The 12,599-nt window shown below is 42.5% G+C and overlaps 1 protein-coding gene across 1 annotated transcript in view; it reads left to right on the plus strand.

The window, feature by feature from the left end:
• Positions 1-4,108, plus strand: part of LOC115314433 — a 69,132-nt gene extending 65,024 nt beyond the window's left edge. The window contains exon 6 of the mRNA XM_040223176.3: positions 3,910-4,108. The gene's annotated coding sequence lies outside the window, so the exon portion shown is untranslated. The remainder of the gene's footprint in view (positions 1-3,909) is intronic.
• The last annotated feature ends 8,491 nt before the right edge of the window (positions 4,109-12,599 follow it).

Genomic DNA, 12,599 nt, shown 5'->3' on the forward strand with positions numbered 1-12,599 from the left:
ACTCTGTTACGCTGCTGGATGGCTACTGTTGGCTTGTACGAATTTGATTATTTCTTAGAATAACGCACTGTTCGATTTTGTTTTCTTGTATCGAACATGGACAATACTCGGAGGCTCCGAAATATATATTTCAATGTTCGTGGTCTCTTCGGGAGGGTTATAGCATGTCATGGCCTCAGATATCATGAAGATCTGGGGGGCCATGGTTATAGTTTGCTCTCTTGAGTGCGCTTCTCACCCTGCACCGAAGCATTGCGGAGAAGCAACACCCGCCGAGTACGGATTGTGAAATTGTGTTCGTCTCTTCAAGGCAGCACGGCCGCGTTTAGGAGAAAAGCCCTTTTCGAGAGCTTTCAAGAACTGTTTTCGCACACGCGTCGAATTAAAAAAAAAAAAAAAGAAAAAAAAAAGAAAAAAGAAAATAAAGCAGCTTGGTGAATGCTGATGTGATGACTTTTCCTCGCAGTAAAATGTTCGAAAACGAAACGCGGTTTTAGGCTTTTATATTCTGACCAGTTGCAGGCCCCGTGTGGTTGGCCAGCAGACGAACAAACGTACGGGCTCTCGCCTTTCTTGTTCTAGCCGAGCAAGTCACTCGAGGTAAAACTTATCTGCAAATAAAGATTATTATTATGCGTCGTTGGTCGGGATTTCTATTAAAATTCGAGGTTTAAGAAGGAAAGCGAGTCTATTCGAACAAAACATTGCAACCCCCGTTTAGTTACCCCCTCTTTTTTAGTCATCCAACCATTAAGGGCACGGTCGACCGAAAAAGTACATATTTAAAGCTGCATTAGCCTTAGCATTGAACAAAAAGATGTTTGGGAGTAAGCTAAAAAAAGGTTTGCCTGGATTTATGATATGGCATATATCTCCTACATCAACTTTTAATAATAAAACCCTACATTGAAATGTCATTAATGTGCATTATTAAATAACACTTTTTTTTCTAACTGAAGTATGAATTGGTTTTATTGGAACATTTAATTATGAGCAAAATGTTCGTTTTGGTAATCAAACTTATTGTATTCTAACAATTGTTTTTGAATTTATATTTATTTATTTAATTATTTTATATACTTAGGTCGTTTTGATGCCCCGGCATGTTAAAAAAGAAAACACAAATTGCAATTCAGCACTGCGCACGCACAATAAAATGTTCTCTGTCCTATCCTATGCATAAGTAGAAATGGAGAGTACACAGCAATATAAAAACAAAACAAAAAAGGCACTCAGCAATATATTATTTACCTTTAGTTCTCTATATACCTAAAATAACAATCCAAACATGTTCATGCTCTAAACATCAACTAGCATTTGTTGAAAAAACTTTGTAGTGTCTGATGCTTTTGAGAGCAACTTTAAGCTAGCTGTGCTTTGTAGCGAATGCTTATGAGTGACTGCACATGACTGGGGAAGCAAACAAGGTTGGGCAAGTCAACGCCAGCACATGCTCTTAGCATGGCATTTACACAAAACGAATGAGAATCGAATATGTGCTTGTACTTGGAAAGTTCTTTTTTTTTTTTTTTCTAATCCAAAATAAGGTTTTTTACTGTTCCTAAAGGCCCTCCGATGTAACTCTGACCAATGGCATTACTGCACATTGCTTAAGAAAACTAAAACTAAATGTCACAAGGTCTTTATGAACGAGAAACAATTACAGTTCATTAAGAACACACGTATTTAGCTTATCCACCACCCTCACCCACCAAACTCCCGAAGTAAAGCAGTTTTAATTGTGCACAGTGTTGCCTCCTTTGTCAAAACTTTCTTTCTCATTGTAGCCGATTCAAATATATGCACATAATAAAAGAAAGTAGGAAAGAAAGAAAGAAAGATAGAAAACGTCGCCTGGTCATACCAGTGTATTTTGAGCACGGCTTTGCGTTTAGAACGAACTGCGCGGTTCTTTAACCCTTTGTATTCACCACGAGCGGCGATGATTTAGTTCTAGTTACGGTTGCCGTTTCATTGTTACTGCCCGCAGCGCATACTGCCTGCCCTTTTGTCCAAGTACCCGTGTATTGTTCTCTTCGATGAGGCCGGTTCCAATTCAAACGAGCTTGTTTTTGTTGTTGTTGTTGTTGTCGTTTTACCAAGTAATTTTGTGGTAGACCAGAGAGTCAATTTGCTACAGCGGGCGGGAAAATGGGCCAGTCTCGTTGGTCAAACTGGTGTAGAAACTCTCGCGCGTTCCACATATAGTTGTGGAACGAACTTTGCGTATGCAGTGGCAGTTTGCAGCGTTTTGTGCGTGCGTGCCCCATTGTCGTGACAGAATCGTAATGGGCGTTAGTGGTAAATGAGGGTTCGACTTTATCCTCCGTTCATTAACTAAGCTATGACAGTGCGGTGGAAGTTAGGCGCTCGTTAGGTCAGCCATGCGTCTGTCTTGCGCCACGCGTGATCCTGCTCCCTCCCACTCGCAGAGAGCTGGGTCACGTGATGAAAGGGAGGCTGCTGATTGGTCAGGCCAGAGCGTAGCCCCCACCGCACTGTCAACTTAGGAGTCCCTGCGCGTTTAAAGAAAGCGCGCTCGCCGCAGTCTCGAATTTAGGGTGATTGTTTTCTGACGGATGAGGACGGAGGAGATGAAAGTGCATTTAGGCTACTAAGGTTACCAAGGCCGTACGGATGCCGGGCTATTTTAACTGGGGATAACGAGTTCGTACAAAGCCTGCATTGTATTAAAGGCCTTGTGCGATTTGTGAAGGCAATGGCCTCACGTGGACGCACGGTGAACAAGCGAAATGTGCAAAGTGAAATATAGTTAGGGGTGTACATATTGCTGCCTAAAAAACGTCTTTACCGTCAGTATGACTACTCAGCAAGATGGCTTAATGGTTTACAGGATTTGCGGGTCTGATGGAGTTATAACTTATATCGCGGAAACGTAATATGCAAGTTTAGTTTTATACATAGCTCGGCACGCTAGAGGTTTGTTCAGTTATACGTATAGGCTTGTTTTGTTAAAATGAATTCTTGTCCGCCATGAAAACTAAATAACTGTGCAGCAAAAATATGATCGAGCCATGTCGATTTATTTCCGGGAAAACGTTTTAACTTCAGAACAAAGCTCTGAGATGTGGGGCTCTAAGCCAGATTTTTTACTGTAATGTACAGTAAATGTGCCTCCACCGCGTAATCACATATCTCACTGAGTAAGTTATAGGTTTTGAGGTGAATGTGTATGCTCAATGCATTAAGTCTACTGCGTTAAAACGTTTCACATTCGCAAAGCGTAGATCATACATTCCGTTTAATCTTCTACTCGAAAAAAGGCGGTCCTTAGATACAAGGTCTAAATAATAACTTTATTAAATTAACATCAAATTGAACGATGGGGTTCTATTGTACCCACATATTGAGGAAATGCGATTTCTAACGTGGGTTACAGATTTGCCATAGTACGACTACAATAGCTTTCTACAGTTTAACTGAGTATTAAAACATAACGTTCTAAATGTAGGATTGTTCATTTACATGTTAAAATATTTCGAAGTAATCGCGTGGAAGCTTGTACCAGCTCGTGATTATTTTCTTTTTGGCGTTCATATTGGCTGATGGAGAAATCATTGCTGGTTGCGAATTAATAATAAGATACCGGGGACTCTCTACGTCCTGCTTTTCTTAAACTGTCAGTCAAAGTCAGTCAAAGTCAAAATTTAAATTGTGGAACCAGCTGAACTTACAAAAAAAAAATGTGAGGAGAGATAGGATATCTTTCCTCACATTTTTTCTCTGCGTTCAGCTGTTTCCACTATCTAAATATGTGTAACCAACTAGCTCAGCTCCTTCCCATCGTATGTCAATCAAACCATACTGTGCGCCGTATAACGCCAATCAATAACCGCCTGTGGATACGTACGAAACCGATGCATTTGTTTCTTCTTTTTTTACTTTCAGGTTGACCAGTTTCTGAAGCGAACGCCGGCAACCTACAGATTGTTGTGTGCCATGCAGGAGCGAAAATGGTCCGCGCTGCGAAGACCGTCATCTTCGTGTTTTCGCGGTTCTACAGAGAGGACGCTGCCACATATGAGAATGCTTTTCGTGCATCGATGCGTCGTGGTTTGCGTTGAAACGCCGTCAAACCATAAAACTTCGTCGAATTGAACAAGGCCCACCCCGCCGACACATATCTGCAATGCGCGTGTGCGTATGTTGGTGCGTGTGTGTGTTTGTGTGACTGTGTATGCGAGTGTTGACACTACAAATCCAATAATTTTTATTCATTTCAGTTGGATGAAGGAAACGTAAAAGAAGTTCGACGTGTCGCGGTGAACAAAGTGAACTCGAGACGTGTGCCTGTGCTACTGAATGCCGCCTGCGTAAATACGGAAAACCGAATACGCTGCGGTGGTTGGCATGACACTACTCTTGCGGCTAGCCTATCACCATAGAGTTATTAGAATGTACGCTAGAGGTTCAAATGGCGCTAGTGTGCTGTCGAAAATTGAAGCAGACAACAGCCAGACGGAAATTGACTTCCTGTGATGTATTTCTATGGGAAAAAGCGAATGCATTTTCTCCCTGTGCTTGATTATGAGAGCAAATATCACAAATAATTCGTACGTACTAGGTAGATAGCAGACATGTACTTAACGCGTTGCTAGTAACGAGTAACGTATTTATAGTTACTTTAATAAAAATGAACGAGTAACGTACTTAGTTACTTTTAAGACCAAGTAACCATACGGTATTTCATTACTTTTGAGGGTTAACGTGTGCAACGACGTTTAAACAGCATCGTTTTAATGCTAACGTGAGCATGCGTCTATTGCGACAAAGGCAGATGGGCTACCCGCAGAACAACTCAGCAATATGACAGTACACCAACGTTTATCGCTGAACGCGTCAGTCTATCTGTACGGCTGGGAATGTCCTTCACCGAGAGAACGCAACAAGGTTCGTTGATTGAACCTTCCAAAATAGTGTGCAGAACCCACTGTCAACTTCAAACTTTAGAAGCAGAGAAAACAAAAGAAGGGGTCCCGAATTCACCTGGTCTTTTTTGAGCACAACACTGCCGTTCCTTCGAGCGCGTCAGTAGAACGACTCTTCAGCGTCGCCGGAGATGTATTCTCAAGGAAGCGAGGAAACATAACTGATGATAACTTCGAGAAGCAGCGACTGCTTAAGTGCAACAACTACTGAAAAAGAAAAAAAAAAAAAAACTATGAAACAAAAGCAGTTGTGTATTTGGTCCTCAAAGTAACGAGAAAAATAACTCGCTACATTTGAGGTTAAGTAACGCGTTCCTTTTGCGAAGCAGTATTTACTTACTCTTTAAGAGGTAACGTGTACTACATGTCTGGTAGATTGGAACGTTTGTCAGTCACGCAGGCGAAATAATTGGTCAGTTACAGCGTTTTTATTTCAAATGCATGGCAATAAAAACAGTGTTAAAATGGCTTCGTAAATATAGTTATGTGCACTGCCGGACACAATATACGTCGGCACTTTCCAGCATGGGGGATATACGTGCCATATACGTACCATACGAACGAAGGACGTGGAAAACCAAGAGCGTCGGCAGGAAGTACGCAGTAACACTGGATCAGTAACTCCTTGTGCATGCACACGATCAAAACAAATTGAAGCTACACGTAATATAGTCCGATTTGCAACAAACAAGTCCTGCTTCATTCTTTCTGCTCATGAATATGTGTGGGGATGCCTGTGCGTTCAAAACATCACCCGCACGTTTGAAAACAGGGAAAAGCCAGAGAACAGGTGCCCGATAAAAATAAAAATACAGTAGAGTAGATTGTCGGGCTAGCTGGTTTTGGAACTCGGTATAAATTTTAGCACTCAAAACACAAGGACACAAACACGAGAATCAGGCACCGCAGTGCGCACTGTGGTGTCTTATTCTCGTATTTGCGTCCTTGTGTTTTGAGCGCTAAAATGTATTCCAAGTTAAAAATACAAACCTTTTATAGCCCACATACTTTATTCTTCACATTTTGAGTGTTTTAGACCGCTCGTAAAGATGCACGACGGGGCCATTTTTATATATGTGACAGGAATTGCATATTCGCAGTACCTAAGCAGCACTGCAATGCTGGCGAACTTTGAAAACCCTCTACATTCCTTTTGATTGTCATTTTTTTTTTTTTTTTTTTTTGGGTGGGGGGATCGGTGGCCGAGTGGTCTAGCGCACACCAGCTCGGAGCACGTGGAGCGAAAGCTCGCGCTGCAGAACCCAGGGATCCTGGGTTCGAGCCTCACCCCTGCCCGTTTCGATCTGGATGAGCATCGTACCGGCGTGCGGTCGTGTATCACTACTGCGTGATGCACGTTAAAGACCCCAGGCTAGCGGTTGACCGCACTGGCTAAATTGCTCATCTACAGCTGGGAGACTCGTCGCCCCTGTGAGGCAGACCAAGTTCTAGGCTGTATAAACACACACACAACCCAATTTTTTTTTTTTTTTGATTGTCATTTTTCTTAGAATCGTCGGTCGTTTTTACATACCTGCTATAAAACAGGTTTGGGCCTGAAATATAGCTAAGTTTAACATCGTTCACTGGTAAAAAAAATGTTCTAACTAAAGCAATTCTATTTTCACAATATTAATAAAGGTACACACTCCGGCAATATGAAAGACCCACTGGGAGCGCGTGGCCGAGGCGGTGGATGGCGGGGGCGCTGCGAGCGCTCCGGGCAATTCCATTCTGCTTCGAGGGGAGGACGCTCACTCGGGCTCAGCTAAAGCGAAACGCGCTTATCAGATTGTGCTGACCCCCGAGTGAGCGTCCTCCCCTCGAAGCAGAATGAAATTGCCCGGAGCGCTCGCAGCGCCCCCGCCAGCCACCGCCTCGGCCACGCGCTTCCAGTGGGTCTTTCATATTGCCGGAGACTGTACATACTATTCGATACGATCCAAATAACAAACGTTTTCCATGTTCTTTTCCGACGGAAGGGCAAAATGCACGCACGTTTTTTGATAAGAAGGCGCAGGAACGCCGCAAAAGTAGACTGGATGCTGTATGCTTCAATTTGCCCCCCGGAAGTCGCTTAGACACTAGTGCCAGTTGAACCTCTAGCGTACATTATAATAACCCTATGCCTAGCGCCCGCAAGTTCCCGGATGAAGAGCGTCGTTACTGTGGATGCCGTCGATAACGTCGCAAAACAATTTTTTTTCTTCAGTATTTCGTAACGTCCTTAGTAAGACACCATAGACACTGTGTAGTCCGTCCAGTTGAATTAACTGCGTGCTTGATATGGATCTTTTCCGCACAAAGACGACACCAAGCGGAGAAAGCTGGCTCCTCCGTGATTCAACTGAGTCGCGGAGGAGGCGGGGGGGGGGGGGGGGGGGGGGGGGGGGGCAGGGGAGGTTGCACAACACCCTTACGATTGCGCAGAACCCTTCCTGAGAAAGTCCATTTTATCGCACTATCCATGGTGAACTGATGAACTGAGCCGTGCTGAGTGTCCGTTGGAACATAGTGTCATATCTCCGCACGCGAAAGGCGAAGTCGTCTCGGAAGCGCGTTGCAAATTCCCTCGTTTTAATATATTCAGTAACGTTTACGTTGTAAGTATATAGAGGACCCGAGCGCGTTATGATGCGCATACCTGAAGTATTCTTACCTCCTGTTTGGTGTTTTTGTTTAACGTTTGTTGACAGCGTTCCACGTACAATGAATGGCGCATGGCGCAAAGTCGACTGGATGGTGGACACGTATGCATGCCGTGGATGCATACATTAGTCAGACATCTTTGAAAAGTACAACGTTGTCATTAATTTGATTGTGATATCCAGACGCTGTCTTGCTCGACTCGCTCTCAGAACCGTTTTATGTTTGTTCTCTCACTCCTTTCAATCGCTGTTTGTGATCGAGGGCTCTCGTTCTTCTTTTAGATGTTTATTTTTTTTTTGTTTATGAATCTTTTGGTACAACCTTATTCTGGTCTCAAAGGCATCCGTGTCATTGTCGTCGCGTTAGAATAGCCATTTCAACGTGTCATCAGTGTTTTATTGTTAGACGTTTCTCCAGTTGTCACCACAGCTTCTTTCGAATAAACGGAATCTGTTAGTCTTCGTCAAAACTTAATTTTCTCTGAAATAAAGGAAAGAACAAAAACAATATTTTAAAACACTAGTTGTCAATACATGGCAGACCGGTTACCCGGTTACTATATAGTCCGTTGCAGATTAAGCAAAAAAAAAAAAGTATGGGAGGCTACTCCCACAAAGCTCGTCGTGACTGGTGGTTTTCTAATCTCCAGCATCCGCCCTGCTAAAGTTTAAAAAGGGGAAAGCTTTGTAGGAAGAACTTTGCCCGCTTTCTTTTAACCTGTCACATACTATAAGAGAGTGCAGTCAACCCTGTTACACTGCTTACTATTCACGCTTGCAGGTACACGCGTTTTTTGAGCATTGCCTGTGTGTGCGCCGCCGAATCCCCGATCTTCGAGCCTGAATGAATGTATGAGTATCCGTACCCTTTGTATTGGGTGGTAGCTTGCGCCTCCTAGCCCTGCTAGGGCGCAGTCGTAGTTGCCAGAGCCATGCGTGCGTTGAACGCCGTTCCACTCACAATGACCAGGCTAGCTTTTGACGAGATGATGTCCATCAACAGACTGTTTATAAATTTGTGCGTTCGCCAAATGCGCATCCGAGACTGTTTATGCACATGTCCAACGCGCATTCTTAGGGAATTTTTTTTCGAAAGCGAATCAATCGTCATCGAAACCACTTCAATGAAAATCGCCAATAGAACGCACCACTTGCAATTGAAAAGGGCCTTGTGACGAAGGAACTACGTCCTTACCTGAATGGTGACGTCGCAGAGGCACGGAGGGCATTTTCCGTCGTCCGTGGTTTTCTTTCCGGCAAAGAAGGGGACACATCCATCCCTACACTTACAGTCGGGATTCACATCCGAACCTACGAGACATCCATTACAATTAATCTAGGTTTCCTTATCATTATGTATTATCAATGTTATCATTAACAATCTGCTGATCTACAGAGCAAAGATGGAGCAAATCTGACGCAACTCAATGCTCCGACCTAACTACTCGTTTCCACCGCAAAAACCGTAGTAAAAAATATATATATACGGCTTTTTGCGGCGCATTATTATGATTTCCCTTTTCATGTGAAAAATTGAGATATGTGTAGGTTTTTGTTAGATTATATATATGTTATCTTATCAAGGCTTACACTTTTTTGTATCATTGCTGAAAAAAAAAAAAAGAAGACACGAAGCGTAAAGAATAATAAAATGAACAGGAATACAAGCTCAGACTGCAGTGAACTACAATATCACATTCACCCGGACATACATGCTCAGACGAGTTATTTAGACGTGGTCAGTTTAACGCCTGTAACGTTCTGAGTTTCAGAGCTTCTGAAATCATAAGGGCTTTATTCTTCAGTCGTATGGTGGTCCCGAGAGACCATCAGGCATTATTGCGGAGGGCCAATAAACACGAGAAAAGCATTTCAGCATTTGCGGCACAAACGATTTCACGAGACGAGGCAATCCAGTCCCTAAGGGATTTTACAAAAAAATGAATTTTTGCCCAATTCCGTCCTGGTGCGAAGTTCTCGTATTTTATGTATGCGATTTTTTTCTTTCGGATATGTAATTTGGAGGTGATAAATAGGATGAGCTATTAGCGCAGTTTGTATTATGATAGATACTGGATGAAATCTAGCACAAATTCTTTTGTCGTTGTGCTAATGGATACCATCCTAACACTTTAATCATGATGGTGACACTCTCAAAACTGTCGTTTTGGTTTTGCGGATAAAATTCACATGGACACATTTTTTTTAACATTGAACTTTATCTCCCACTTTTTGCACCATTGCTTTATTCGATATATATTAATGACGGTCTGTGGATCTCACCGAGAATGTTAAAACGTTCTGCAGACGCAATTGCCACATACCTTTTTTATAATATATAATAACGTAGCTGAATGATGCTTCTTTACAAAACGACTGGAAAATGGCACATGTAGTGCCTGTTCAAAAGATAGGGCCCAAAAGGTAAATTACAAATTACATGCCGATTTCACTAACGTCTATATGCTGTGAATTACTGGAGCATGTTTTATACTCTAACATTATAAATCACCTTAACTTTCATATTTTTTTCTTTAAGTCACAACACCAACTTCGAAAGGGATACTCATGCACTACACAACCGACCGACCTATATCATGATTTGGTTACGCAGGCGGACAGATTAACTGTGTGTTCTTAGATTATATAAAAAAAAAAAAAATTTGACACAGTATTAAACTTACTGTTATTACACAAATGAAGGCTCTTAAATCTGTACACTGCCATACTTAAGTAGATAAAAGCAAATCTATCATCACGTCGTTGTTGTCTCCTGACTGTCCTGGATGTTCTTCCACGGGCCGAGAATGCTATTGATTATCAACACAAGGACTTATTATTTGCCCTTAGAATACACTAATGTCCCGTTTTTTTCGGCGTAGGTTGTGTAAACACCGAAAGGTGAGGGGTGTTTTATGGACATGGGGTGGTGAGGGGAGGGGTAACTTTGCTTATTAATTTGGTGAAGGTATGATCGTCTAAGCACGACGTTTAAACGTAACCGGTTGGGAACCGTTTCACTTGGTCGCAAGGCACCGGAAAATTCAACGAAGGATCTACAACAGGGAGGTATTTATAATGACGTTGTCCCAGAGTGACGATGTGATTTCGCGCTAATATTCTTCACCAAGCGTGCTTCATCAGAGCTTGTAGATGGTAGGATAATACGTTTAGGGTGAAGGCTCTGAATTCCCTGCAATAGACTTCCACGTTTCAAACACCAAGAGCATCGCGTCCTCGTCCTCCAACCCAATCCTGTGTGAACTACTTTGCGTGGCTTTTCTATTTCTTCTGCGGAAGAAAAAAAAAAAAAGAAGAAAGGTCGTTTACACATTTGCGCTTGACTGTGAACCAGTATGTTGCGTTTCTTCTATAAAACACTGGCCTGCGCATATATATTTTTATTTTTACCTTACCGCGGGCTCTAAATAATTTTGACTGTGCTATGAGCGACTATTTCTTATAGATAGTGCGTACATTTGATATGGAAAATATTGCAAAACGATCCGTTTAGTTTATACACAAGTCGAGAGTGTTCCAGGCATGCCCGGATAGAAGGCGCCACTGTGCCAGTGTGTTATGCGGTTACAAGAAAACGTAACGCATTCTGTCAGTCAGACGCGAACTTGTAAACTAGTATTTTTTCATTTATTATTCTATCGTTTCGCGACAATTTGAGATACAAACTTGAGTTCACCTCAGAGCCACCGAGTTGGCTATACACCTTAACCAACCAAACTTATATGTTTAATGCCATTAGAATAGATTGGTTCCGTGGGGCTGGTTTGAATAAACTTGAGTTTGTTCTGGATAGGCTTCGTTTCTCGTCTAAACTGCCAACGTGTCGTTCTTCTTCAGCGCACGCAGCATTCATAGAGCGATGATATCTCACATGGTAAGTGATGTCGAACTTTGCATTTAATTGCATTATAATCATAAGGGTATAAGTGATGTCGAACTAATATGTCTTACAGAAAGGAGTCAGAGAGCAGTCTTCTGGCTCGCACCTTTCCTGGTAAAATGCGCACTCGGCGTCCTCAGGACAGTTTATAGCCTAGACCATACATGAGAAGAAAAAACACGCTGTATTAGGGTTTCAAGGAGCAAAAGTACGCAGGCGAGCCGGTTAGGAAACATCATAATCTAAGAACACTATTCCCTTTATAGCCATAGCCGGTAAGGGAGTGGTAACCTTGTCACGCCGTTGCGGGGAGAATTGACTAATCGTGAGAGAAGTCCTTGTCTCGGGGCTTAGATTATGACGTTAGTTTTGAGGAGGTGCGAAAAAATGGGAGGTTTTCTCTCTCCTGATCAGTGAACTGCCATCTCTTATACCATCTAGATGTAAAGGGAATAGCGTTTTTAGCACCGCGAAAACGCATCGCCGTAAGCTTAGACTCCTCCCGAATGTATAGCACTAGCGGTTGGAATAAGTTGCCCCAAGTTTCATAACCAAATGATATCTGATTTTGAAGTTAAAGCAACGACTCGCTAAATATGATTTAATAAGAGAATGGCGGCCTATGGGAGCCCGCGGATAATAAATAGCCTCTGCTGCCAAAACCTGTAGCGTTCTTTTTTACTGGAATTTTTTAAGACTTTCTCTAAACTTTGGTAATGTACAAGGTTTGAGTTCTCTAATGTTTGCATATTATTAAAAACCGCTATAGCGTCAGTCTAAGCATTCGGCGATTAATTTTTATGGTGCACAAAAAAGGATTTGCTTCAAGCCGATGGATCGACGTCATTGTTTCATAACTGCAGTCAAGCTGGCAAAGGCGCCGTGCAACCGATATTTCGGTTTCATGTCAAACAACCTTCAGGAAGCGAAAAGTAGTCCGCACTCCTTCGCCAAGGGCGCGTTAGATGCCCTTCGTTAGTTTGGCATGTAAAACCTCCAAATTTGATTTCAGTCCACGCACTAACTTTCTGCGTTCTCAAAGCAAGACCAGTGATGAAAATGAGCTACTTATATACATGGTGTTAAACTTTAATTCTAGCA

Source organism: Ixodes scapularis, unplaced genomic scaffold (genome assembly GCF_016920785.2).
Source record: "Ixodes scapularis isolate PalLabHiFi unplaced genomic scaffold, ASM1692078v2 PGA_scaffold7__128_contigs__length_106722199, whole genome shotgun sequence".
In the NCBI taxonomy this organism is placed as follows: domain Eukaryota; kingdom Metazoa; phylum Arthropoda; class Arachnida; order Ixodida; family Ixodidae; genus Ixodes; species Ixodes scapularis.